At 37.2% G+C, this 23,067-nt stretch overlaps 1 protein-coding gene across 1 annotated transcript in view; it reads left to right on the top strand.

Annotated features, from left to right (window-relative positions):
- LRP1B (LDL receptor related protein 1B) overlaps positions 1–23,067 on the top strand; it is a 591,173-nt gene that overhangs the window by 262,126 nt on the left and 305,980 nt on the right. The gene's annotated exons all lie outside the window — the stretch shown is intronic.

The raw sequence follows: 23,067 nt of genomic DNA, 5'->3' as shown, positions 1-23,067 counted from the left end.
TACTATACATATTGTACTATACATAGATGAGATTTCATAAAAGAGCTGCCTTAGAAGTCCAGTTTTCCAATTGGAAAAAAAATAAATTGTGCCTACAAATAAAACCCTAGAGGTATTACTATTAGTATCCTTCATCATAACACCCCCTCACACACAATTCTCTTTGTATTAGATCTCATTTTAATAATTCCTAGGCCTAGAATAGCATACAGTTTGATTGCAGTTTGTATAACTCCTTTCTATTTATCATTTGCACATTTAAATGCACCTTAAATGCTCAACTGAATAAATACAATGCAGATTACCACTTAATATATTAAATGCCAACTACAATCTTGCCAAAAGCCAAATAAGCTATCTATTTCTGTTTTGGCTTACCTCTGTATTCACACATACTGGGGCTTAATCAGGAGTACTTTATTCTATCATGTTATTTCTTTGCAGAGATGTTTCAGGGGAAAGAGACTATAATAAAGATGTGAACTTCACAATTACGGAGTCTTCTCTATGATCAAGTTTAAATGTATGGTTTTTAGTGTCTCTAGGCCATTGCTTCTTCAGTTTTGAAACATCACTTTGAAAAGCTCCAATTCCTTTCTGTTATCATCATGTATTGTAGAAAAGAAAGTACAATTTAGTGCTTAAACTGATCATGGACAGCTGTGGAAAAGAGAATATGAAATGCCAGGTTGTAGGCAGTGCAGTAAAAATAATCTGAGATCAGACAAGCAGATACAAGTGAAAATGCAAAAGGAGCAAATTGGGTGAGATGGGACAAAAGTATGTGAAGAGTGGAGAACCTCTTTTGGAGAAGAAAATAAGGAGAACAGTCAAGGGAAAGAAGGAAGAAGGTGAAGAAAGCTGCAGGATGAAGACTAATACTGGGATGTTGCAGATGGAGATGACACAGGTAGGTATTAGAAAAAAGAAAAGACGTGATCCCACACATTCATAAAAAGTCACGCGATTTGTGGATTGTTCCCAGGGCAGTGGGGTTTTTTTGATTTACAGTTTTTAGGATGAGTTGGCCGCAGTTTGAACCCAGACTGCTGTGGAGAATTCTGCTCTCGGGATGGCCAGCTGGCCACCTCCCAGGGTATAGAATTTCATTTCTCTGTGCTTTCTTTACTTGGATTTTACTCGTTACCAGTAAAGTACCACTGTAAAATCAGATAATGAAGTCTTACAGGCCTCTTAGAATAAAAAAATATGACAGCTAGTAATAACCAGGGGCACCTGGGCTGTATTTTCTTCTCAGCATGTGGTGGGTTTGAGAGCTTCTATTAACAGTTTGCCATGGATGAGAAAGGTAATTTAGCCATTTTCTATCTGCTGAAAGAGAATATGGTAGGTAGAAAACCTATGACAGTAGCTTTCATATGTTTATTAAGTTGTAGCTGTTTCTGCTGTCTTACTGTCATGTAATTGCATGCAGTTATAAAATGTGCATGTATTAAATAATCCTTGGTAACATTTTCAGTCTTCCAAGCAGCTAGAAAGCAACTATGATCCTATGTAAATGACATGTTTACTCAACGTCCTCCTAGATACAGTCACACAGACAGGTTATATGTTCCTAAATGCGTGTCTATCCGAACATCCAAAGGAAAATGAAACAAATATATTTCTGTGGTGGGAAAGTATCTTCTCCAGTGCTGTGACACAAATCTCCATTTGGTAATCATCTTTGGTTGAACTACATTATCAATTTAAGTAATCTACTTTTGTTTAGGTAGAGAGAAAATAAGAGCCATGAATAGGCCACTTCATATAAAACTGAATTAAACAAATGGAGGAAGCTTCAATTTTCCCTTACCCTTGGATGGGACCCAAATCTTTCTTGATGAGCCATACCCTAGCTTTTTCACATCTGGTGTCCTGCTGGTATTTTATTTTGCTGTTGTGATACTGCAGAGAAATACAGCTCCTAATCCACAGGTGTTGAGAGGAAGCTTTTGCCACTCTGATGTAGTATAGATTTCTAGAAATGGTAAGAAAACCTCGAGATGAAGATTGCAGCGACTTCCTTTTCTAAGTAGAGATCTTACGGGGTTTGGAGACGATACTTTATTTCAGTATTAACAGTAATGACTGTCAGTGTCAGTGGCAAATGTCTGGGGAAAGATGTTTCCGTTTGGGCTAGGGAAGATTGTGGAGAAAATAAAGTATACATAACACCTCTCAGTCACTACTTGTTTGCAAACCAAATGAATAAAATGAGAGCTGCTCAAACACTTTTCTTCTAACAGTAAAATCCTTTACCTGACTCCTGGAACCGGTACCATCATGGGATAGATGTTTTCTGGGAAGCTGCAAGCAGGGCAATGCCAGCCACTGTGAATTCTGGAAAAGAAGGAAAGGTAAATTAGCTCTTACGGTGTTCAGCGGCCCCTTTAGCCTGGGTAGTACTGGCACTTAGTCTAGCTCTAATGGCATTACGTATACATCACTGAACTCAGTCTGATAGTTTCCATGTTTTGCCTACCTCTCTGTGAAAGTAAATAGTCTCATTTTAAACCCAGTACCGTCAAGTCCAATCTACTGAAGTGCTAAACAGACCAGCGCTGTGGATGTTAGGGCTAACCCTCGAGCTTCAAGGGATACTTTCTGCTTCCTCCATTTCCCTAATCTAACTGTCAGGCAAACTGTACTTCAAATTTCAGATTCTCTGTAGGATTAGGTGTTCTTGGAAGCTACTTTGACAGGAATTATGCTCTAAAACCAGGGAAAAAAGGTAAGATGCTAAAGTTTTATTTGGGAGGTGGCTCTTACTAAGAGTTCTGATTTCCTGCAGATAGGTATTTTATCCTGTCTGTGGCTATGAATTGTTTTCCTAACTAGGAAGTCTCATCAAACTTTAGACATCTGCGCATAGCCCTATTACTTCATTCATTTATAGCAAAAAGTAGACTTAAAGGAACCTGGAAAATTTCCTGTGTTGCTGCTGGATCTAGACATGGCTTGGAAGGTTGTTCCAGTTCTGGTTTATGTGATTTTTTTTTTTTTTTTACTCCTATTTTCTAACACCATTCTCCCAAATAAGATATATAAAACAAAGGTCAGACTGCAGTTCTGTTAGCACCGGGAATATTTTGCAGTGCACTTGTCAGAGGTCATTGGCTGACCATGCCCTGGCCTCTGTAGGTGAAATCCTCTATGTAGCATGCATATTTGCATATATGGTACAGCTTAAAGAAAAAAATTAATACACGACATTTGTTATAATATTGAAGTCTTCTCTAATTGTATTTTAAATCATAAGATTGGTGACATTTACCTTTCACCGTGTCATTTTATTTTTCATTTTGTGCTTCAAGCCAGTGTTCTCCCAACTCAGTGCTGCTTAAAAATGCCTAATCAAATAAAGTTGCTTATTTTCCATCAGTGGCTCTATAGCTACAGTCATGATAGTTTAAAGAAAAGAAAATTAAACAGCTTTGTGACAGAAATGAAGAAATATTCCTAATCATTGTATGCATTTTAAAATTCATTGTGTTTAAAATACAGTGAATCTATGTGCAACATGAGTTCTTTTCAAGAATATGCAATTACTCTATCCTGAATGCCAAACTCAAAATCTCAAAAACGAGCTGAAAGAACTGAGCCTTTTATCTCCCAAATAGAGAGAGCTGAAACTGCTTAACTTTTGTGGCTTTCAGTCAAGGGGCAGTGCTTTAAACAGTGAGGTGACTGACTTGGATAGGGATAAACATCTAGTTAAGGAACTAAGTAACTCAGTGTTAGTATGAAAGAATAGATGGATAGAGAGACTTGCAAATAAGGCAGGAATTTAGAGAAGAAAAAATAGAGTGTTTCTCATTTTACACTGGGAGTAGATATAAAGAAACTCCATGATTTTGAAAAGAAGCCTCAAGTAGGTGGTGCAATCTTAGCCTTTAACTTAAACCCACAAGTGTTCAACGCTCATGGGAAAGCTGTGGTACACCTGAATATTTATTGTAGCCAGAAATGTAAAAATTGATTGGTGGGAGAACCCACAGAGAGTTTGTGCATCTTCTTGTTTCATCGAGTGCATGTCCTTGAAAACTGAACTATGAATCCAGCATGCAAAAAGCCACTGGATCTCAGCAAAAATGAATTTACGGACCTGTGAGTATAAGGCAGTTAAATTTCAAAATCTCAGTCCCTTGAAGCGAACCCTCTGCACGGAAATATGTCTGGGAAATTTGTCTGAGAAACGGGGGAAACCGAAGAACACACGTGCACTGTGTTGATAAAAGTAAGCATCTTGTCTTAGTTACAGCAGCTGCCATGGTGGCTATGTAGTACTGCTTGTGGCAGAGGTCTAAAACCTTTACCAAAAAGGTAGAGAAGGTCTTAATGAAACCTTACCAAAACTGATTTGTTATCATGTTTTGTAGCTGTGTGTTCAGGAGAAGGCAGAACTGAGCGCTTAGTTTGTGTTTATAAATTTTTGGTGTGCGTCACGGCCATGTAGAGTCCTCCTCTTCTTCTGTAGCACATCAGATTAATTTTGCGTGAGCCAAATTATACAATTTTGAGGTTTTATACTCAATAGATTTATAAATTACTTTACATCAGTGCAGAGCTTGGGAAATGAAAGCAAATATTTGCTATACCTAGCAAACAAGGTAATGTGAATACATCTCTGTCACTTGATGATGTATTTAAGTTCTAGGCATGCTGCCTGATTGGTGTTTAGTAAAGACCTAACTATAAACAGATGGATAAAGCACAGGTGTAAGAGCTAAAAAAACCCTGAGGTTTTTTCTCCTGTTTTAATACTTGTCAATCGTGTGAGCTCACTGCTCTACACCTTAGCCTCACCACCTCTAAAAATATCTTACTTCTGCTGAGTGCTTTGAGAATGATGAAAATTAATGAGTATTTGTTATGACTGACTGATTAGTGACAGTATTTTTATTAGGAAAACTTGAAAAGAGGCTTAATAAATATCATCCTTTTCAGTCCTCTTAGCCTGTGATTTTCCTAGCTTTGCTGGATCACTGACTTCATTATGTGACATTAGAGAATGCATTCTAAAAACTACTGCTAATAAAACACATGTGTATTCTGCTCTTATTGCTTCCATTTCTGTACTTCAAACAGAATGCATTTCCATTCAAATTGAAACAAAGATTAATGAACATCTCGCTAATGTCCAGTGATCTGTTATGAGCATTGAACAGCTTTATGTCCAATTATTTTTTTCTATAAATAGCTAGTGTTTTCATAAATACATGATGGCATTGTGCAGTTTAAAAAATACTGAACATTGATTTGAAACAGCCTATCTGTCCCAGAATATGGGAATAGCTGGAAATCCTTAACAGATTAAGGAAACAAAATATGTCAAACAGTACCCTTCCGAGCTGCTTTCTTTAGTTTAGGCTATACGTAAGTATGATTCAAGAAGAGCTTTTCAGAATAAAGAATAACTTGATATCTAGGAGTTTGAGCATCAAAATGGGTTGAAGTTTGTTTCTAAAGAAAGTCTAATGATTTTTTTCTGGTTTAGTGTTTCGAAAGCAGAGCTGCTGGGGAAAACTTGTTCTGTCCTGCAAAAGATTTTATGTTCTATATTGAAGTGAACCTGGGAACTTTCAAAGTTACTGTGAAAGAGAAAACATATTGGGAAAGCCATGGCCACAGGAGATGCTCATATAATGTCTGGGACTTCCAAGTTCAGGTATCTCCACACCTCCAATACACCAGAGAAGTGTACAGATAATCTCCCACTGAAGCTTTTTATCAACATGCAAATATACAATTTTCATTACAGCAGAGATGAGATTTTTTTGTCTCTCATGCATGCTCTTACTGCTTTTGTTCTGTAGGTTTAATTAGTAATAGAAAGCACAAAAGCTTCAAAAGGAAATGTTGGGACAGGTTCTCTGATATTGAAACAGGTGCCTACAGATCTGAAAAACCCATCTAGTCAGCAACAGATTTAACCCAGCCAGTGGGGTATCAGTTACATTATGCTGCCCTTTTAACAGCAAATTTCATGTGATGCCAAAATCACTGCTTGATAAAGCATTCAACCAAAATTCCTAATTAAGAATAATATAACCAATAAACAAAAGAAATACTCTGCCCTCCCTGATCTACACTTCCTTTTGAGTGATTTTTTTCCTCACCTTTGCAGTTGTCCTTAGATTTTTCAACTGTTACATAGATACTGAGATGAGTGCTGCCTTTTCCAAGACATATTTAATAGCATGATGCTCAGATGGTAATTTATTTCCTGTTTAGAGCTGTCTGATACTTGCAGATTAGATGTTCCAGCCTGGACTTTGGGTAGCAGAGTTTCGAGAGCATGTTTTGAACATACCCTGACATATTTAATTGAGTTCAGCACATAGGACAGCCTCAATTACTAGTTTAATTAAAAAGGAAAAAAAAAAAAAAAAAAGGCTCAACGATAACAGAAAGGATGTAGTGTTTCATTATAATCGAGTAGTGCTGCTGTGAATCCTAGTTCAAAGTGCTTCAGTCTCTCTAGTCGCTGTGCAGGGACTTGAAGTTCATAACTTGTGTTGTGAGTTCTTGTTTGAATCTGACTTCCCCGCAACGAAGACTAGATTTCAAAGATGTTTAGACATGGGAAGAAAGCAATCAGGATTTTCAAAAGCATTTGTGCAACTAATTCCCAGGGGTTTATCCTTTATATTGCCGTGGGTTTCACTGGGATTTGGGCACCATATGATGGGCTGTGCTGATTGTCACCGCTGCTCTCGCTCCATTATGCTTTGACAAGTAAGCACATCCCTTGCCAGGTACCATCAAGAAGCAGGCTATAGCAAGCAATTACTGGTTGCTGAGCACAGGAACACCTTTAAAGAATATAAAGTAGTATCTTCACCGCTCTCCTCTTTTCCCTCTTTTGGAAAAAAAAGTGAAAAGACCAGGAAGACATCTTTTAATAAGGTAAGAAAGGAAATAACTGTTCTGCAGCAGGTGGTGTCTTGTACGTCCCAACCCAGGCTATCTTCTACCTTGTCACAGAGAGCAGCGAGGAATTTGAGTGATTAAAATAGTGCTGGAGATTGTAAGATTATTCACTGGGTTTATGTCAGAGGAGGACAATTATGTTGAAAGGAAGCGGGGGGAAAAAAAGCCTCAAGTTAATCTGTGCTCCCTTCACCTCAGGCTGATTAGAGTAAATTAACTGCTATTGCAAGTAATATGCAAAGTAGATATTCATTATTTCTCTGACAGCAAATAAAATAATGTATAAATATAAGAAAGATAGTCTTGAAATATATTTTGTTAATTATGCCTGTAGACTATTGCTTTCATTTTGTAAAGCAAGCAAGCAATTAGCCCCCTGTGTCCCCCCCAAGAAAAACCAAACCAAAACCCCACAAGGCTGTTTTCTGATCCACTCTCCACTCATGTCAGTGTGTATCAATTTTGTGTTAAAATAAAGAAGTTAAACCTTCCTGACACGTAGGCACACCATGTTATGCTTTCAGACTGGACGGGTTCTCTACCAGAAGGGGAATCTTCTCCTCAAACTGTATCAGTCGCTTTAAGAAAAGGTATCCGCAGGGATAAATCTTGCTCTTCTGGTACGTGTAGCTCACTTCCCTGCCCGGCGTTAGAAGAAGAGGTGTTCACCTCCCTTTCTGCTGTCACCACAGCACAAGCACTACTCTTGGGTTTTATATTGTTTCTTCTTTTCCTAAAATTAAATAGTTAATTAGTTGATTAACAAAACTAATCAGTCAAACAGCTCTAAAATGCAGCTGTCTGCCTGGTGGCCTGGAGACTGAGGGGAGCAGGGGAAGAGTGACTTAATGACCACTTACGCAGATTGACCTTATGAATATGTCTGTGAGACTGGGTGAGGTCCATTGTAAATGCATTGGAACGCCATTTTTCATATAGTTTTAATGACATGAGCCGTAACTGTCACTTCTTTGAGTGTGAAAATTGTCTTAGAATTGGTATTAAAATTTGTGAGGAGGGTTGGATTGCTCAGCTATCAATGCATCAGTTCATGCTGGCATAATCTAATTACTTTGCACATCAGTGTAATCCTATACTTGGCCAGAAAAGTATTTTTATTTTATTTTTTCTGCAATTCTTTCTTCATTTTTTTTCCAGTTCAGTCATTTTCAGAAATTGTCATCCTATCTAATTCTCCGTAGGGTAGGTTAGTATTTGAAAAATGATTACAGAAAAGGTGTATGCAGGTACCACCTGGGGATACTGGTTTTCTCCTCCCTTCCAAACCTGCTACCTCCTTCTCCTCGTTGTGATCAGGAGCCAGCGCTACCAATACATCTCTCCCATCGTCTGCGTTTCAAAAGCGTAATCGGGAAGTAGATTTGTGCGCTTGCGTCGAAATTGCTTGTGACGTTTCTTACTTGAGCTGGTAATCCAGGAACTGGAGCGTTGCCGCTAACGAAGGGCAACGTGGGGTGAGGTGGTACCGCCTGGCCCCGTTCCTCAGTAACGTGCAGGGTCTGGTCCAGACCCACTCGGGTGGGTGATTTAAACCCGCGGCTGCGTGTCAGAGCCGCTCTGCCGATGGAGGTTTCCTTCCCTGGGGCACGTCGTCTTCTGTCCGCGAGGTTTTCTCGGTGTGGGCGGGCACCAGGGCCGTAAGTGGAATTGGGCAGGAGGGAAAGGGCAGTAGTAAAGTGGCCTTTAGTTTTCTGTTCTATTAATTCAGTAGCGGTTTGTGACTTTCTGGACTTCTTTCTGGGCTGAACGTGCTGTTGTGCCGTGCTTTTCCGCCCAGAGAAGCAGCAGTTGTGGAGCAGGAGTCACAGTCTTGTAGCTGAAGGTGTCTGCCAGATATAGATAGAAAGATATAGATATAAACTTGTCCAGGTTTTCCTTTAAATAGTCTTTGTTGTTGTTGTTGTGATGTAACTTGGTGAAACTTTCCCATGGCTGGTTGTTTGTGGGTTTTTTGGGGAGAGAAGGAGGGCTGGCTGTTTTTTTTCTTTGTTTGTTTTATTTCAGCTAAATCCCTTCAATCATTTCTGTAAACAAGGATAATACATAATTTTGTGCTAATAAATTTTACCAACACCTAAAAAAACCCCAAACCCCAAAAGCAAAAGGTGTGTTTGGAGCAGAAGTGGATGCTATGCCTTTGGATCAGCTGACAGCCTCTTTAATCCCACGATTCCCAGGTTGCTTCCTGCAGTCTCTTGTTTAATTCATTACTTATGTTCAATATTCTGTAACATGTTCAGCAAGTGTATTACAGATACGGCTTTTCTATAAAGTACTTTGTCATGCCAGCACAGGTTTTCACTGCTCTTGAAATGAGGCAACCTTCATGTGGAAATAGTGGCAGATGATTCAGTACATGAGGATTAGAACGAACCACTCAAATGAAATGGGAAATTTCAAAGAAACAACTCTCTTAGGGGGGAAAAAAAAAAAAAAAAAAAAAAAAAAAAGGCAAAATTTCAGATATGCCATGCACTCACAGCAATTAACAGCTTCTAAAAAATCTCAAACCAAATTCATTAAATCTGAGCACTAACAGTTTCTCAAGGAAAATTTAGGAGAACAAAGGCAGCATTTCTAATCCTTAGGAAAGGTGAGAGAACACAGGATTAGAAATTGACTATGAATACTAAGAGAATAAAAGCCACCAATTTGCTTTGCTGATATTTTAAAATCACAATATGTATTTATTAGCAACGTCTTAGGTTGCATGGTTTTGGCTGAGAATATTTTTTGCAAAATATATTCTGAAGTAACCACTAACACTGTATATTGCAAGACTGTTTAAGCTATAAATACTGTTACAGCCATTTGTAAAACATTCATCTTTGGAACAGTTGCAAATGTTTTTGAATAAATGGGAGATAGGAAAGTCCACTAAAGATGTAAAATACCCCTGTTTGTCATGAACAGTAAGAAGTCTTCCACGGTTTTCACACTATTCTAAGAATACTACTTGATTGTCCACATGCCATTCATTGAGCAGCTATGAACACCAACAAAAATATTAAAAAATAAAAATTGCATTTGACTGTCAGGTTCTATGCCTGTGGTTTGTAGATATTGGATCTTAATCAGTATTATACTAAGAAAAAAATGGGTTTTGTTTTCTTCCAGAGGGGAAATTGCCTTAATTAAGCTTCTCATATTTTCAGTTGATTATCTGAGTGAATGAAATTTAACTGTGACTAGTTGATATTAATACCAGTCCTGTGATAAGGTGTAATTTTGGATAAGGATTTAATACCCACTGACCATATTTTACTTATAAATAAATAAAGTCCATATAAATGGAGGATAATAAATGTTTTCATTCTTCTTACGAAATAATCAGAATTTTGCAGGACTATAAGCCTTTATACTTTTCCAACACTAGAGTAGACACCATAGCTTAGCATTTACAAATACATGAGTGAAACGTGAATATTCTGATCTTTCTCTACCAAATCATTGCTCACACATAAAGAGCAAGAAGCAGTTCCCCCAGTATGTCCCATTTATGTAAGAGGTCATTAGGGGATGAGCCATGCCCTTGAGTCATTCAATAACTTGTATCAGTATATAGTTTATCTAATTGGTACCAATATGCTAGTTTTCTGAATATGAGACTCAACAAATATTAATCAAGAATCAATTAATCTCCACTGAAAATTGTCAGGGAAGACGGGACGGTAAGCCGTTGAAAGCAAACTACATGTGACTGTAGAATCTCAGGAAAAAATACTATTTTTTATGGTCACTGTCATAGGCAATAAAGTAGTTTTTAATGAGAGGATAATGCAGCTTTCAGAAGTTATGTGTATTTAGCCATTGCCATGAATTTGAAAGTAGCAAAAAACCTCAGGAACAAAAAATAACCTTAAAAATAATCTTTTATTACAGCTAGGCTGAGCAAAAGAAAAGTGACAATACTGCAGATTCCAAGCAACTGCATGAACTGCTGAGTTGTGCACTAAATTTATTTTTTTTGTGATGGTGTTAGTGTAACAGAAAGACAGACATGGAAATATGCCTAAATTCCCTCTTAGAAGTACTGTAACTGCTTACTTTCTGATCGCCTGATCACAGAAATCCACCTTTGTGTCAATGCTCAGCTTGGGGGAAGCTATTCTCAGCTTGCCGAGAGGCAGGAAAGTGTTTTGGAAGTACTCCCAAGAAATGACGGACTATTTGGTTGGACTGTAGTGTGTGGCTGCAAAAAGCATTTCTCGCCTTATTTTCTTGTTCTGGTGATTTCACTTGGAACAACTCTGACCCTTTTCTGCCTCAGTATTTGAGCTTCTGATTGTCATATCTTAGTACAAAAAAAGTGGACAACAGAATGACTCCATATGCAACATTCTTTAACACAAAATGTTTTAAATCTTATTTCAGATCTTGTCACTTGCCATGAAATATCCTTTCACTAATGTAGGTGCACGAGCGCACCATGTGTCATACCATATTTCCATACCCCAGGTCAATTAAAATCACTTTGAGCATCAAAGTATACAATCTCCATTAATTCACTGTTACACTCCCATCAGTAGCTGCTTATTATTAGATACTGCCATGTTCAGAAACTTTTTTGTCTTTGTATTCTTCATGGCATTCAGTAAAACTTGGAGGAAAAGTTTATGAAAATATTTGCTAACTAGAGCAGCATGCATGGACGTTTTTGGACAATGATTATTTGTATAACTTCTCTGCCACAGTGGAAGTATAACAAGTAATGTCGCAGATCATCTGTGGGCTCTCAGCTGTGGCAACCTTTGGAAGTCAAAATTGAAATCCTTCTGTTGTTTATATATTTGTGTTCCAAATCAGCATTCATTGGCTTGAAATCCTGCATATATATACACAGTTTTCCAGCAGTTTCATGTTAGTTCTAGTGATTAGGCACTAATTATTAGTAGTAGTATGAATAATTCTGCCTTCCCACTAGGACTAGCTGCTACAAATTAAAGGTTAAGAGATCAAGAATAGCATAACAATGGCAAAACACACTAGAGCCTTCTCCATGGTAGAATACAACCAATTTCGTTGTCACTTAACTAAAATTGAGTTCTGTTTTGTAATGCCTTAAGAAAATATCTTGAAGATTTAAAGAGTCTTTGATCTCAGAAGAGATAAAATAATGCGAATACAATAGTTCCAATCTAATTTCAAATATTACTATTCTGCATAAATCATGCTTTGCTTTTTCTTTCTATTAACTCGATAATTTGTTGTCTATGAAGTTCGTTTCAGACCAGACTTTGGTTTGTTTGGGTTTTTTGTTTTGTTTTGTTTTGTTTTTGTTTGTTTGTTTTTTTAATTTAACTTGCAAGTGCAATTTCGGGGAGAAATTGACTTGTTTAATTGGAAGTTAATGGGGAAGCAGACCTGCCTATTTTTCTTTACTTGCTGTCAAATGCCAAGGTGAGGCATGGCATCAAATAATTCGGTTGTTGCTGACATTAAATAATCCTCGAGCTAGGAATCTGCAGTGGGGAGATTACGGGCTCTGCAGACCTGCATAAAGATGTGCTGTTAACAAGCCTTGCGTAGACCAGCAGTGTCCAAACCAATCTCTCCAGCAGAAGAAATTTGATCAGAAACTTAAGATGTAGGGCAAGTTCTAATATTCACTTCAGAACTTATTACCTTACAAAAAAACATTAAAGGAGATTTCTAAACAGGAACTTGGAAATGTTGGATGAGAATCTTGTTTTTTATTTCATTTTGCATGGTTGTGATAGTTTGGGTATATAGATTTTTTTTTTTCTCTTTTTATTTTTTTCTTGGTGAGCCCCAAGTACCTCTTTGTTGCTGTTCACAACTGGCATCATGAATTAGATTGGAATAATTCCATAACCTCCAAAGTTTACTGCTTCATCCCAAAGCTGCATGTTGAGATGAGGATCAGCTCTGTCCATTACTGTCAAATACAGGCTGTCTATTTTCTATTCTACACTGTGCTAACTAGCCATATCCACAATTTAAACTAGCTTAAGGATTCATTGTGGTAGCAGCGTTTGCTTGTGTAGATCAAATATGAAATGTATTTGTTCTCCTTTGGCATAAGGTGAAATTATTAGCATATGTAAAGACGGCTTTGAAGTATATTTTTATATAAATTAAAATTATATATATATGTATTTAGAATATAAAGTGTAATTTTTGTCAAATCGGTTGTTCAACAGCATAGCCTATACCTTCATCCAAGATCATCTTCAGCTTTGATGTCACTGATTATATTTAATGACTTAAATCCAAACTAAGAGCTTTGAGAACAGTGGTATTGAAGACCGTCCTAGCACAGTCCCTTAGCATAACATCCTAGATGTGCCTTTCTCACCTGTAGCAAAATGAAATGCTTAGATGAGAAAATAAGAATAAAACCAGCATAGAGGAGTAGTTCCCACAGCAAACCTGTCAGCTTCCAGCAGTGTACAGTATTGTGATTTTCAGAGTTAGAAACGTAATTGCATTTAATAGTCACTAATATATTCTTCTTCCATTAATTTGTTGGAAAGAAGAAATCCCCATCCTTGCTGTTGACTGCTAATTCATCATGACTTTAAATCATCAGTTTTCAAAACTGGGGTCTGAAGCTTTTGGAATCTAAAAAGTACACCTCTAGACTCCTAGCCTTTCTTCAGGTCTGCCTGTGAAGGAGGAGCCCTGAGATTCCTAAAGCATGCAAACGGTGGATTTTTGATTAATTTAATATAATCCTATATAATGATGATTATTGTAGCATTTTCTGTATAAGATGGATGAGACAGGTTCTCAAATGCCAGCTATTACTGACATTTAATCCGGTATAGGTCATAAAATACCAAGGTAGAAGAACTGTTTTAATTTATTTTTCACATTAATAGTAAATTTTAAATAAATTAATATTGAAAAAATGCTGTCTTTTTCATTCTCTGTAACTAAATAGAAAAAGGTGGTTGACAGAAATCACCAATTTGAAGACAAAGCATTCTTATTTTAAAATAGACATCTCTATTGTGATAGATGTAGGTGATGTAGAAAACATGATTTTAAATCTCTGACAAACTGAATGGGTACATTTTTTGCATTTCATAGTGCCAAACAGTCCATATAACTATAATTTCTCAAACTGGGTTGAAAGGGCCATGTCTCAAATTCTGGGAAAGAAAAGCCCCTGGAGAAGTGAGATTGTGTTTGGGAAATAATAGCCTCGTGTCTAGAGAGTCATTGTTAAAAAGCGAGTTCCTGCCAGTGCTGTCCTGATTCGCTCTGTAGCTGAAATTAGTTCTGGGACAAAATTTAAACCTACCGAGTTCCAGACTGCTTTCCTCTTAGCCTGAGCTTCATCAGTCTGCAAGTCAGAACCTTTCAGGGGTGGTCTTTTTTCTATTTTTTTTTCCCCTACAAGTGCTGCACAATTAATGAAAACTGCCGCGCCCCGCCCCCCCCCCCCCAAAAAAAAAAAAAAAGTATTCTTAAAAAGTAATTTTTTAAATGGTCTCTTTTAAACTAAAGGAAAAGGTTGTTTATTAAGTGGAAGAAACAGTAGAGTCTGACTGCATGTAATAATACATTGTAAAAATTAAATAGCCTCAGGAAAATTACTGTGTTTATTTTTTCTGTGAAAGAGCTTCAGTACAATACTAATTAAATCTTTGAAAATAAGTCTTTGAATATGTGTATTCTGCTATGTACTTGGGTTCATGTAACTAGTATAAAAGATCAAGCGGCACCATTTTGTTGCTCCAGAAATCATTCAAAGCAGAATAATAGAAAATGCTACGTTAAAAATACATAACTCTAGTTGAGTTTGAAGGATAGCATATATGTCAGAACCTGCGTTTCCAATGAGGAAACAGAATTTTAATTTTCTATGGCAAAATTATTTCACTGCATCTTGTATATCTGACAAAACATACAGCAGATGAAATTAACCATCTAAACCTCAAATTAATTACTCAGGATAATCCAAGAACTATATTCATCATCATGTTCTCTCCAGGCTCAGAATTACAGATTTAAGTAACTCTAACAGCAGTGTGTGCATGATTTGGATGTAAACACACATTTTATATCTATATAAAAGTCTGTTTGTGAAATAGTTTTGGTTTTATATATACTGGTTTTAAAATATTACACAGACTTCTTGGTACTATTTGGCTGTCATGTTGAAAGTCTACTTAAGTGATGATATAAAACCATGTTACATGACAGTTTGAATGTCTTTAAACCAATTAATTTTCTCAGTGGCACAACACAGCAATTTGACACAGCTGGTTTGTGATAAACTGGGAATAATCAATGTTTCTTCATTCTTATTCTAATTGATGAGCTTGTAGTAACACATGGGGAAGTACACATACAGTCTGAAAGAACTCTCCTTCCAGATTTCTGCATCTGATTTAAATCTGAATCCATACATTTTCAGGTGAATGGCAATAACTTGACAAATTAACTACTAATGTTCAGGGCCCTTAATGAATCCGTGAATACATCTGCAATGTGTCTTTCAATTAAAAAGAACAGTTATGAAAACTTTACATATATTTATGAAAAAAGCGACATAAAAGGTAAAATATTATTGACTTCCTACAATTTTATATTGGGAATAAATTTCAAAAATTCAGACAACATCCGTTTGTTCAGGAGAAAGAGAAATACAATGAAAAAGCACCATTGCTGCACTAAATTACTCAAGGTAGTTACACAGCTTTAATGAAAGGATATTGCGTTGTATTTAGACAGAAAGCAGATTAAGCAAGTATAAATTTGATATATTCAAAGGGATGCAGTTTTTCAAGAGTACATCTCGTAGCTGTAATCTTACTGTCGATGGGGGGGAACATACTTAACTATTATGACGAGAATGAGTGTAAGACAAACTTTCTTTTCATTTTTATCCTCTAGCAAAACCTATGAACTGAATTTTCATTTCTGTGGGTGTTTGTCTTTGATTTATTGGTGTTATGTTCCAGGCATGCATTTTTTTAGCATGTACAGAAACTCACACCTATTCATAAGTGGAGCAAGAAAGAGAATATGGTAGGGTTGATAGGGGTTTGCTACATATTCACTCTGAGTGTGAAGAAGTATAGCTTGTGAGAGAAAATTGAAACTGTGAAAAGATATCATAAGATAGAAAGTTAGCTGTACATCTTACTATCATATATTTTTCCTGCTGCACCTGGAGATGGTAGATTGGTGCACTGATGTGCCTTTTGCAGTTACCTCTCTGCAGAGAAAGCATATTTGGGTGAAAAAGGGAGGGGACAAAACTTTTCAAGGGTCATTATGACCTTTAAAAAACTTTATTTTGTGTATATTTGATTGCCATTCCTACGACAAAAGAAAGTGAAGGCTTTTATCCCCTCAAAAGTGGAAAGGATCAAACTTGGAAAATTCTATGCAGGGTTTTGTTTTGATAAAACAACTAAAACAAGAGTAGAGCACAGTCGTAACAATGTAACAAATCACAGTCCTTAGCATCGTATTACATTCACTTCGTAACATCTCTGAAAATGCATATTTCTGTCTGTGTAAGGAAATTATATTGGGGGGGGCGGGGGGGGGGTCCTGTTGATGGGAAACCAATTTAGCTTTATACTAGGCATATTTCTATAGATGGACAGTTTTAGTAGGAAAAAAAACCAAAGAAGAAAAAAAATAGATGCAGGATTTTTCTCTCTCTCACCCCCCCCCCCACCCCTCCCATGTGCTGCTCTGTTTAATAACAACTTCACAGATGATGACAATTTGAATTTGTAGCTACTTTAGCAGGGAACCAGTTTGTTCTTTTTTTAATCAGTCCCCAAATTCACAGCTACTTACCCTGTTTGCTGCTCAGACTGCCATCCATGTTACTGCAAATAAGAAAACCTTTGTTTGAACTGGTGATTTCCTTGTAAAGAGAAAGGTATTTCATTACAAATGTCCCCCACCCAAGGCATTTGGATTGAGCTTTTGCTGATTTTGCCTATGTTCTGTTGTGCAACAAACAGTGATTGGAGCTTGGCTCTGCGCAGTGAAAATGAGTTGTCCAACTGGGTTTTACTTTTATCTGCACTTTGGCTCTGTGCTGCTTCCTGCATGGCACTAAACCTGCAGCTCTCCAGCAGAAGAAACCATTATTATTTTACTCTTATGCACTCATTGCTAGGATTGCAAAATACTAGGAACATTTGGAACATATGTCCACCCTTACTTACATTGTGGAACTCATGGTAGAGCTTTAATAGGATTTCACTCCTATGTAGCACAAAAAACATCCACCCAATTTTCCTTCCAAAACCAGTTACAAAAATTAAGGCACGTTGCTGGAGAGCCTGGTAGTTTCCAATCCCCCTAAAATAGCGTCGACTTGCAAGGGGAACTTATCCTCAAGGTGATGGATGCTGCGTTGTGCTAGAAAGAAGGTGGGGGGTGGGAACGCAAATGCCCAAATTCAATGGCTTTTACCTTCCTACTCTGGGGAAAAATTTGCCTTTGCCCCAAACCTGGCAATTGCCTTAAATGGGGGTGTGTTAGCAAATAGTACTCTTCAAGTACCTAAGATTTGTCAGGTACACTAAGGGCCACGGCTCATTTACTACCAAAAATGGGCTAAATCTGAGCGTGGCTGATTTATTTTGTGTTAGGTGCAGATGAAAGAGAAAACTACTGAACCAAGGAATCAACTAAATGTCAACAGAGGGGAAAATGTTCCTGGACCATGCTGTAAAACATACTATTAATTAAATGCAATGTAAATTAAATCAAATCACATTAATTGTGATTAAATGCAGTAGAAATCAGATCGAGGATTGCATGGCAGTCCTATTCTGAGAATCCGGTAAGTAGATCACCTGATACCATAAGCTTCAATTTACAAGCAGAGAATCCCACAGATGTTTTCACATATTCCTTTTAATCAGGTGTTTTGATCACTTTCTCTGAAGAAGGTTCACTGTTCATCACAGTGCCCATAATTTTAGTTATCCTGCAGTACATCTTTCTGTGTTTACAATTTGTCCTACAGTATATCTGACTGGTGCCACTCAATGGCAATGGTCTTCTCATTAGGTTTTAAACTGATTAAATTGCATCCCACTTCTGTCACTCCAATTCAGAGTTTTATCCACACCATAATCCCTCTTCGAAATTAGAAAAAAGCCTCTAACTTGTTGTCACTTGTTCATTTTCCCAAGATCAACAGAATATCTTTACTAGCTTTCTGTCTTGATAATGATCCTTTCAGTGTAATTTCTTAAAATTAAATACTGCTCTTTCTACTCTACTACTGTTGAGGTATGCTATCAACTATTTTACTTTAATCTAGACAGGTCTGGTCTGCAGCAGTAACTTTGTCTAAGAAAGCAGCCTTCTTTCTATATGTACTATAATAATTTACCTGTGATAATATTGCATTGCAGTTGACTGCCCTGTGAACTGCCAAGCTCTCTGTCATTCTTCCCTTCAAAATCTGCCCCAGCAATTTCCACCTTCTTGAGATTAAGCTAGTGGACCTGTAAGTACTTCAGAAGAACATCCTTTCTGGTTCTTCAGCTTAAATGGAAGGTGCTACCCTTTAAATATGCGCATGTTTGTAATCTTTATCATTTTTCTACCAAGCAGTGCTTACACTAACACATCTTTATCTCTGATAAGAGAAGGTGAGAGGAAAAGACAAACAGATGGAGAGGCAAAAAATGCTATTTTCCCTGGCATTGCCATTTGACTGCTCTGTGGCAGCTGGCACAGGTTGGGTCACATTGACAGTAGTGTTAACATATGAGCTTTAGGTAAATCTATAGGATACCGCATCTCCCCTCCTGCAGAATGGGGGTGGGGGGTGTAATTTGGGTATATCTGTGATTAAAGGGGTTTTGTACCTGAATCCATTTAGCATCCACTCTTGCATTTGTTCCTGAACCACACCATGCTATCGATATACAATGGTTTATTTTCTGTACCTCTGTCCTGTTTGGGCATGCCCGAAACTGTGTTTTGCTTCTCCTCAAAAGGGGTTGAGGTTACTGTACAAGAACACATTCCTCTTCCATAGGTCCACTGCAGGAGCACCTGAGGTTTAAATGCCAACCTGGGAATTAAACGACCAGTAAGAACTGGGAATAGGCTGGTTTGTGAGTTATACAGGGAAGAGTTTAGAGTCTGAGGCCTGGCAGCTGAATAGATGAGCTTCTGGACATGGTGACAAGTGTACCTCTTCCCTATTACAAAGAGTAAGGAGAGACTGAGGAGGGAAATAAAGAATCAAAAATAATAATGACACATGAATACACTCAACTGTGAAGCACAGTTGTATGTGTCAGGAAAAAATTGAAAACTGCTTAATGGTGCCTTATAATATTGTTCCATACATGGGTGGTGGTTCTTTTGCTAAAGACTTGCAGGATTGTGAAATTTTGCCCCCCAAACATCTGATTGTGCTATACAGTATTTGCCTTCTTATGTACATCAGAAATTAAGAGTTTTCAGTCATCCAAATGTCAAAATGTAGCTTTACAAGCAAAACGTACTTCTTAGCTAACTAAATAGGTGGATTATGAATGCAGCGACTAAAAGCCTGGAAAACAAAAGGAAGTGACAAGAGAGAAGTTGCTGGACAAAGCCAATAGCGATAAGGGAGGCGTATAATGTTTGGCAGCTGAACGAAGACAGTAACTATCTGGGTCTGAAAAGAAGTTTCTGTCAAGGACAGATGTCTTTGTCAGGGAAGAACAGCATGCCTTTTGAGGCCCTCCTTATGTGTTTTCAGGGCCTGGTAATGAAGGAAAGATGAATCTTTGACCACTGATACGAGAACAGGGACTGGGAACTTCACTGTCACTTTTGTCTCGTGACGGCATTCTTCTCCTCTGGAATAAGTTTTATCTGGTAACATGACTTGATTGCTCTTCGTAGTCAGTGGGCTTGCCAGTGGGGATATTTTAAAAAGTTGCAGAGATTTTGTTGCTCAGATGCAGAGGGAACGTTCCCTGTGTTTTCCTAGTTGAAACCAAATTCTTGCTGGAAAAACTCCAACTACAACTTTCTAAGACTAAGTTGTTAAGTTATGAAACGGGTTGTATTTCACAGACTGGAGAAAGTCAGCTAAACCCTGGGAAATCAGCAGAAGGAGGAGGGTGTATGTAATAGCTGGTGAGAAGATGACTGTAAATCAGCAGTGTAATAGAGCTGTGAAAATAGCAAATGTCATCCAGTGACAGCTGAATCTCCAGCTGATGCAGGGAAGTTACAGTGCCATTGTACAGACACCGGTGAACTCCTCTCTGGAACAGTGCATCCAGTGCTGACCATGCTTGTTTAATAACATGACCTAAAATTGGAATAACTGCACAGAAGGGCAACATAAAGAGCCTGTCTTAGGAGATGAGAAAGACTGACTTTCTTTGCTTATCTCTCGCTGCTAGGTAGAGTGTGAAAGAATTTGATTGCATCTAGAAATACCTTTGGAGGGGAAGACATGTGAAAAGAAATGTTGAAGCCAAATAAGTGTGCTGCAGAAATCAGTAGGTATAATTTAGCCTTAAAGATATCATCATTAGTTATTAGATGTAGATTCCTAACTGCTGGAACAGCAATGAAACCATTCTGAAAGAGCTTCTGAACAGAACATTGGGTCAAAACAACTAAGTGCTTTTATGAGTTTAAGAAGTTTGAAAAGAGAGTAGTGTAGGATGCCTGCAAAGCACCTGGACTCGATGAAGATGGCCCTTTTTGTTCTTGATTAACAATGGGCAGAACATGGGGTTTGTACAGTTTCAAAGAGCTAGGAGGATATTCAGAATTTCTGTGCATGAAGAAGTCTATAGATTTCGAAAGATAACATGCCTTAATAAAATTCAATTTAGTGCCAAAATTTTTACTCTTTTATAGCAGCCTTGATTAGCATCCTCATTGGTAGTCTCAGGAAATAAAGGCTGTAATGAACACAGCTCTCTCCCTGTCAAGCTGGTCCCTCAAGGTCACTACTAATGCATAGTGCTTGGGCTGTACAAGGAAATGTGCACGGTCGGTATTCCTGCTGCAATTGCTCTATGAATTGATAAAAGATTTCACCGCCCTCTGCTGAAAATGGATAGGCAAATCCAGCACCATCTGTAAGCAGAAAAATTAGTCTTGAGGTGAAATAAATACTACGACAGTGTATCCTTGAGAACTCCCAAGGCAAAGGAAACACAGTGTAATTGTGGGTCAGCTTCATGTGTTATAAATGCCATTCTGATTTAAGCCTCATTCTAAAAACTCTGCATTAGACTTTAAATACAGAATTGCATTTTAAGATTACATGGTAAAGCATTTAATTATCTTAATTTATTTTTTTCAGAATGCTTTGATGATACGGCAGCAGTTAGGCAACTACTTTCTTGTTCTGTCTTTTACCTCTACATTAAAAGATAAATTTTTATTATTGTCAGTCTCCAGGAGAAGAGTAATGATTTTTAAAATGAAAAGAATGTCATTTACACATGAAGTCAGGCCAGCTGATGTTAATATAAAACAGATGTTTAGAAAACAAAGAAATGACCCCCCCATCCCTGAAAGCTGGAGAAACATCTTAAATTAGATACTCTTTACTGTATCTATTTGTTATTGACATACAAACATTTTATTTCTTGTCTGATCTGTAAAGAGGATATACTTGTAAAAGGCAAGTAATTATTATTTCTAACTTGTATTTCAGTCTGTTTTGTGGTATCACGTAGAAACGTTAAGTCTCATACAAGAATACTGTGCACTAAGCAATCAAGTAAAGAGTCAGTCTGAAGTCAAGCTTCAGGTCTTTGCAGTTGCTGTGTGTACGTCTGTGTACCTATATATACACACGGAGGGATGCATGGGGGTGTGGGGGTGCCTGATCACAGCAAACCCATTTGGTGCGGATTGTGAAATCAGCTTTATTTGAATTATTGAATCTTGAGATACAAAGTTCCATTAAATAACCTAAATGAAATCTGAAGAAGTACAAATGGTAGACTAAAGTACACGTAAGTTTTTAACAATTTATTTTAAATGTACTAGGTGTTGGCCCTGTTATTGCTGATGAAATACATACATACATATATATAAACGTAAGTGTATATACATCTATATACACACAGTTATTTGGCTGGTTTTGTTCCAAATTAAACATTTGCTTTGCAGGCAATTTTTACTTTGCACATCATCTGTAGTATGCACATTTTGATTTATATGGACCTGAATGTTAAGTATGTGTTTTTTAAAATGCTCTTAAAGTACAGCTGGGATACAGAATTACAATGAAGGACAAGACAGGAATTCAAAATTATTTTAATAAATAGAAATCCCTGTCAGGAATGGAGGTATCCCTGAGGAATGTTCTAGGTAAAGTTTATTCTGACTTATGGCCTGGTGATGGACTACATGACCTTTCAAATTCTCCTCAAGCCACATTTTATGATTCTGTGATCAATTCATTTTGGCATTTGACAGCTGCTGTACATATACTGTAGCTAATTCTACTGCCTTTAATACTTCTAATGATTTTTTTTAATTTACATATTTTGCACGTGAAACACTTTAACTACATTTAAAATGTATTCTTATTTATTTGAAGATGGTAATAATAAAGGATATGGGTCTCACTGGCTATTTAGCAAATATGTATTCTTTCCAGCCTAAAACATATTACAATGCTGAATTTCTAGGAGAGGTTACAAGGCTATAAATTACTACTCGTTAACATAAAGATATCTCAAAGTCTATATGCTGTTGATCCAATGCTATTCCCATTAGTGGTAATAACTAGGAGATAATTCACTTCATTTGGAAAATGAAATCCTGATTCTCAAAGTAGTTTTAGTAACATTCAGTCTGGAATCAGATTATTCTTTATAGCATGTTAAAGTCATGGCAAGGTGGTCTTCAGCTGGCAAGTGTAATTTAGTCTCACAAATAGGTAATCTTGTTAAAATATTGTCAGGTTAATCAAAATTGATTTGTGTGTACTAAACCCGGTGAATGCTAATCAAGTATCGGGTTAGGAAGCTTTAGTAGCAATTTTAAGTCTTTGATAGTTTCCCATTATTCTTGGATGGAATTACTCAGTGGATTTGTGGAAACATTTTAAAGCCTGAACATCCTTCCAAGACTGGATACAAATGCTCTACAGACTAAAGCATCTTCTTT

This window comes from Accipiter gentilis, chromosome 1 (genome assembly GCF_929443795.1).
Source record: "Accipiter gentilis chromosome 1, bAccGen1.1, whole genome shotgun sequence".
NCBI lineage: Eukaryota > Metazoa > Chordata > Aves > Accipitriformes > Accipitridae > Astur > Astur gentilis.
The sequence above is the reverse complement of the archived record's forward strand: the minus strand, read 5'-3'. Positions and strand labels throughout refer to the sequence as shown.